General features: G+C 35.6%; 1 non-coding gene across 1 annotated transcript; it reads left to right on the plus strand.

Annotated features, from left to right (window-relative positions):
• The first annotated feature begins 660 nt into the window (after positions 1 to 660).
• LOC112712519 (small nucleolar RNA R71) lies at positions 661 to 768 on the plus strand. Its single transcript, XR_003157813.1, has one exon. It is a non-coding gene; the product is annotated as a small nucleolar RNA R71 (small nucleolar RNA).
• The last annotated feature ends 5,885 nt before the right edge of the window (positions 769 to 6,653 follow it).

Below are 6,653 nucleotides of genomic sequence, written 5' to 3' on the forward strand. Positions count from 1 at the left end.
TACTTGTGCCTCCAAATTTCTGATGGAGGACCTTGTTTCACTCATGAAACTTAAAGTGGCCTTAGACAGATCAGAGACTAAGTTTGATAAATTAGAGGTACTCTGCTCAGAATTCTCTGTCTGTTGCTAAGAAGATGATGGAAAAGGCTTGCTATTGCTGAGCCTGTTTCTTCCACCATTATTAAAGCCTTGTTGAGGCTTTTGTTGATTCTTCCATGAGAAATTTGGATGATTTCTCCATGATGAATTATAGGTGTTTCCATAAGGTTCACCCATATAATTTACCTCTGCTATTGCAGGGTTCTCAGGATCATAAGCTTCTTCTTCAGAAGATGCCTCTTTAGTACTGTTGGATGCATTTTGCCATCTATTCAGACTTTGAGAAATCATGTTGACTTGCTTAGTCAACATTTTGTTCTGAGCCAATATGGCATTCAGAGCATCAATTTCAAGAACTCCCTTCCTCTGAGACGTCCCATTACTCACAGAATTCCTCTCAAAAGTGTACATGAACTGGTTATTTTCAACCATGTCAACGAGTTCTTGAGCTTCTGCAGGCATTTTCTTTAGGTGAATGGATCCACTTGCAGAATGGTCCAGTGACATCTTAGAGAACTCAGATAGACTATAAGAGAATATATCTAGAATAGTCCACTCTGAAAGCATGTCAGAAGGACATCTTTTGGTCATCTGCTTGTATCTTTCCCAAGCTTCATAGAGGGATTCACCATCTTTTTGTTTGAAGGTCTAAACATCCACTCTAAGCTTGCTCAACTTTTGAAGAGGAAAGAACTTAGCCAAGAAGGCCACGACCAGCTTATCCCAGGAGTCCAGGCTATCTTTAGGTTGTGAGTCCAACCATGTTCTAGCTCTGTCTCTTACAGCAAAAGGGAAAAGCATGAGCCTGTAGACTTCAGGATCTACTCCATTAGTCTTAACAGTCTCACAGATCTGCAAGAATTCAGTTAAAAACTAAAAGGGATCTTCTGATGAAAGTCCATGAAACTTGTAGTTCTGTTGCATTAGAGCAACTAGTTGAGGTTTCAGCTCAAAATTGTTTGCTCCAATGGCAGGGATTGAGATGCTTCTTCCATCAAACTTGGAAGTAGGTGTAGTGTAATCACCAAGCATCCTCCTTGCATTATTATTTTCGGCTGCCATCTCCTTTTCTTTTTCGAAAATTTCTGTGAAGTTGTCTCTAGATTGTTGTAATTTAGCTTCTCTTAGTTTCCTCTTCAGAGTCCTTTTAGGTTCAGGATCTGCTTCAACAAGAATATTCTTGTCCTTGCTCCTGCTCATATGAAAAAAAAAAGGAAACAGAAAATAATAATAGGGATTCTCTTTACCATAGTAGAGAGCTTCCTTTATATTAGTAGAAGAAGAAGGGAATAAAAGAAGGAAAAGTTAAGAATCCAAACACAAGGGTGAAGATAGGTTCAAATTCTTGAGATGAAGAGAAGTGTTAATAAATAAATAAATAAATAGAAGGAGATGAGAGGGAGAGATATCGAAAATTAATTTTGAAAAAGGGTTAGTGATTTTCGAAAATTAAAAGAAGAATTAAAATTAAAACTAAAATTTAAAACAATTAGTTAATTAAAAGAATTTTGAAAAAGAGGGAGGTAATTTTTGAAAATTAGAGAGAAGAAAGTAGTTAGGTAGTTTTGAAAAAGATAAGATATAGTTAATACAAACAAAAAGTCAACTAGTTAGTTGAAGAAGATTTGAAAATCAATTTTGAAAAGATAAGAAGTTGGAAAAGACATTTTAAAATCACATTTTTGAAAAAGATATGATTGAAAATATATGATTAAAAAGATATTTTGAAAAAGATTTGATTTTTAAAGTTAAAATTGATTACTTGACTAACAAGAAACTAAAAGATATGATTCTAGAATTTAAAGATTGAACCTTTCTTAACAAGAAAGTAACAAACTTTAAATTTTTGAATCAATCACATTAATTGTTAGTAAAGTTTTCGAAATTTTGAAATAAAGATAAGAAAAAGATTTTGAAATTAAATTTTAAAAATTTTCGAAAAAAAATGAAAAAGATTTGATTTTTGAAAAAGATTTTGAAAAGATAAGATTTTTAAAATTGAAAATTTGACTTGACTTATAAGAAATAGCTAAGTTTTAAAAATTTTTTACTAAGTCAACTCAAATTTTAAAAAACTATGAGCAAAATAAGGAAAAGATATTTTATTTTATTTTATTTTTTTTGAATCTTTAATGATGAAAGGAAAAAACATAAAAATGACGCAAAACATGAAAATTTTTGGATCAAAACCAATGATGCATGCAAGAACACTAAGAATATCAAGATGAACACCAAGAACAACTTGAAGATCATGATGAACATCAAGAACATATTTTTGAAAAAAAATTTATGCAAAGAAAACATGCAAGACACTAAACTTAGAAATCTTTAATGCTTAGACACTATGAATGCAAAAATGCATATGAAAAACAACAAAAGACACAAAACAAGAAAACATCAAGATCAAACAAGAAGACTTACCAAGAACAACTTGAAGATCATGAAGAACACCATGCATGAAAATTTTGAAAAATGCATAATTTAAAAAAAAAACATGCAATTGACACCCAACTTAAAAATTGACACTATACTCAAACAAGAAACACAAAAATATTTTTGATTTTTTTTTATTTTATAATTTTTTTTGGATTTTATTTTATATTTTTCGAAAACATATTTTGGAAAAAGGAAGTAATGAATCCAAAGTCCACAATCAGAATTTCAGGAATCATATAATGTTAGTCTAAAGCTCCGGTCTAGGAATTAGACATGGCTTTACAACCAACCAAGCTTCAACATGTTACATGAAACTCTAGAATTCATTCTTAAAAACTCTGAAAATTTTCAAAAACAAGTGATAAATTTTTGAAAAATTTTTGAAAATAAAACAAAAAAAGAAAATTACCTAATCTGAGCAATAAGATGAACCGTCAGTTATCCAAACTCGAACAATCCCCGGCAACGGTGCCAAAAACTTGATGCACGAAATGGTGATCTCTAACAATGGCATTCAACTTGGTATGCGCATCTACTAACTCATCACTTTCTTCACAAATTCGCACAACTAACCAGCAAGTGCACTGGGTCGTCCAAGTAATAAACCTTACGTGAGTAAGGGTCGATCCCACGGAGATTGTTGGTATGAAGCAAGCTATGGTCATCTTGTAAATCTCAGTTAGGCGGATAATAAATGGTTATGGAGTTTTCGAATAATAACAATAAATAAACAGAAAATAAAGATAGAAATACTTATGTAAATCATTGGTGAGAATTTCAAATAAGTGTATGGAGATGCTTTGTCCCTGTTGGATCTCTGCTTTCCTACTGCCTTCCTTCAATCCTTTTTACTCCTTTCCATGGCAAGCTGTATATAGGGCATCACCATTGTCAATGGCTACATCACATCCTCTCAGTGAAAATGGTCCAAATGCTCTGTCACAGCACGGCTAATCATCTGTCGGTTCTCGATCATATTGGAATAGAATCCATTGATTCTTTTGCGTTTGTCATCACGCCCAACAATCACGAGTTTGAAGCTCGTCACAGTCATTCAATCCCTGAATCCTACTCGGAATACCACAGACAAGGTTTAGACTTTCTGAATTCTCATGAATGCCACCTTCAATTCTAGCTTATACCACGAAGATTCTGATTAAGGAATCTAAGAGATATGCGTTCGGTCTAAAGTAGAACAGAAGTGGTTATCAGTCACGCGTTCATAGGTGAAAATGATGATGAGTGTCACGGATCATCACATTCATCATGTTGAAGTGCAACAAATATCTTAGAACAGGAATAAGCTGAATTGAATAGAAAATAGTAGTAATTACATTAAAACTCGAGGTACAACAGAGCTTCACACCCTTGATATATGGTGTATAGAAACTCCACCGTTGAAAATACATAAGTGGTGGTCCAGACATGGCCAAATGGCCAGCCCCCATGAACGTGATCAAAGGATCATAAGGTAATCCAAAAATAATCCAAAGATATCTAATACAATAGTAAAATGTCCTATTTATACTAGACTAGCTACTAGGGTTTACAGAAGTAAGTAATTGATGCAGAAATCCACTTCTGGGGCCCACTTGGTGTGTGCTTGGGCTGAGCTTGAGCTTTACACGTGCAGAGGCTTCTCTTGGAGTTGAACACCACGTTGTAACGTGTTTTTGGCGTTCAACTCTGGTTCGTGACGTGTTTCTGGCATTTGACTGCAAAATGCAACATGGAACTGGCGTTGAGCGCCAGTTTACATCGTCTAATCTCGAATAAAGTATGGACTATTATATATTGCTGGAAAGCTCTGGATGCCTACTTTCCAACGCCATTAAAAGTGCACCATTTAGAGTTCTAAAGCTCCAGAAAATCCATTTGGAGTGCAGGGAGGTCAGAATTCAACAGCATCAGCAGTCCTTTGTCATCTTTTTATCAGAGTTTTGCTCAGGTCCCTCAATTCCAGCCAGAAAATACCTGAAATCACAGAAAAATACGCAAACTCATAGTAAAGTCCAGAAATGTGAATTTAGCATAAAAATTAATGAAAACGTCCCTAAAAGTAGCTAAATCCTACTAAAAACTACCTAAAAACAATGCCAAAAGCGTATAAATTATCCGCTCATCAACAATCCAATTACACCACCACTAAAAAATAACTTCTGGCCATTAGTTTTGCATTGAACAAATTTAGATCTTACTTGCTAGGATCTATGGTGGTGGTGTATTCAGATCACGTAGCTCCAAAGTACCTTTTGACAAAGAAAGAATCCAAACCTAGATTGGTTAAGTGGATATTACTTCTCTAAGAATTTGATTTAGAAATCAGAGATGGGAGTGAATCACAAAATTTAGTGGCGGACCACTTGAGCCACCTGAAAACACCATATTGGATCTCACTCCTATTAATGATTCATTTCCTTTGGATGCCTTGGGAGCAATTACCCCTAACACTCCTTAGTTTGCACCAATAACAAGTTACTTGGTTGCTCACACCTTCCCTCCAAATTTTTCCAAACATCAAAGGGACAAGTTGAAGAATGATTCCACGTATTATATTTGGGATGACCCTTACTTGTGGATGTGTGGAGCTGACCAAGTAATCAGAAGATGTGTGCCAGAATCTGAATTCCAATCCATTCTCCAATCTTGCCACCCATCTGAAAGTGGAGGCCATTTTGGCCCTCAAACCATTGCTCGGAAAGTTTTGGATTGTGAAAATTTTAGTGGCCAACATTGTTCAAAGATGTAAATCAAGTTTGTCAAAGTTTCCATCTGATGAGCGGATATTTTATACGCTTTTGGCATTACTTTCATATAGTTTTTATTATGTTTTATTTAATTTTTATTATATTTTCAGAGGTTTTAGTGCAAAATTCATATTTTTGGATTCTACTTTGAGTTTGTGTTTTATGGTGATTTCAGGTATTTTCTGGCTAAAATTGCGGAGCTTGAGCAAAAGTCTGATTCAGAGACAAAGAAAGCATTGCAGATGCTGTCAAGATCTGACCTCCATGTACTCAAAAGAGCTTTTCTGGAGCTACAGAAGTCCAAATGGCGCTCTCTCAATGGCTATTGAAAGCTAACATCCAGAATTTTCCAAAAAATATATAATAGTTTATACTTTTCTTCAAAAATGAAGGCCCAAAAGTGGTGTTCAACGCCAGCCACCTGCCACATTCCTGGCGTTCAACGCTCACAACGGGGTGGCTGGCGTCCAACGCCCATAAGGGGATCCCTAAAGAGCGTTCCACGCCCCTAAGAGACCCTAGCTCGTGGAAAACACTCAAGCTCAGCCCAAACACTCTCCAAGTGGGCCCCAAAAGTGGATTTTCAAACTAAAAGATTGTTTTACCCTTCTTATGTAACCCTTAGTCATTAGATTAGTATATATAGAACAAGGATCACCCTTGTTCAAAAAACCTTTATGCCATATTTTCAAACTGTACTATTTTTTGTACAGTATGAGCCACTAAATCTCCTAGGTTAAAGTTAGGAGCTCTGCTGATTTTCATAGATTTATAAGAGTATTACTATTCTATTCAATTCGTGCGTGACTCTATTCTAACATGTATCTTCATTCTTCAAACTTATGAATGAGATGATACGTGACAATCATCCTCATTCTACATGGGTTCAGTGTGAGTCCTTGATCGGAGATCATTGAACCAAAAGATTGATTACACATCTTTTAGACGGCTAATCCACGACTTCGTTGGAGATTTCTTGAAACACCAGTTCAGCCGTGGTATGGAGAGATTAGGGTCTTTGTAGTAGAGGCTAGAACCAAAGGTACAACATTCTCTGATCCAAAAGATTTGACCTTATCTGTGGCGTTTTGAGTAGGATCATCAAAGGGATGAACTGCAGGAGCTTCACCCTCATTTAGATTGGGCACATACTAAACCTGGCGTTCGGCTTGAAGGAGGAAGATTGGCCACCATTGAACCGACGTTGATCACTTACAGCCTGCCATGAAAGGAATCACTTACAGTTGGAGAAAATAGTAGGAAAGGTTGACCCAGAAGAATGAAGCATCTCCGAAGCCTCAAACATTTTCTTATCACTAGTTTCACTCAAATTAAGTAATTTTATCCCTACTCCTATTTCATGCATTTCTC

Source organism: Arachis hypogaea, chromosome 1 (assembly GCF_003086295.3).
Source record: "Arachis hypogaea cultivar Tifrunner chromosome 1, arahy.Tifrunner.gnm2.J5K5, whole genome shotgun sequence".
In the NCBI taxonomy this organism is placed as follows: Eukaryota; Viridiplantae; Streptophyta; class Magnoliopsida; order Fabales; family Fabaceae; genus Arachis; species Arachis hypogaea.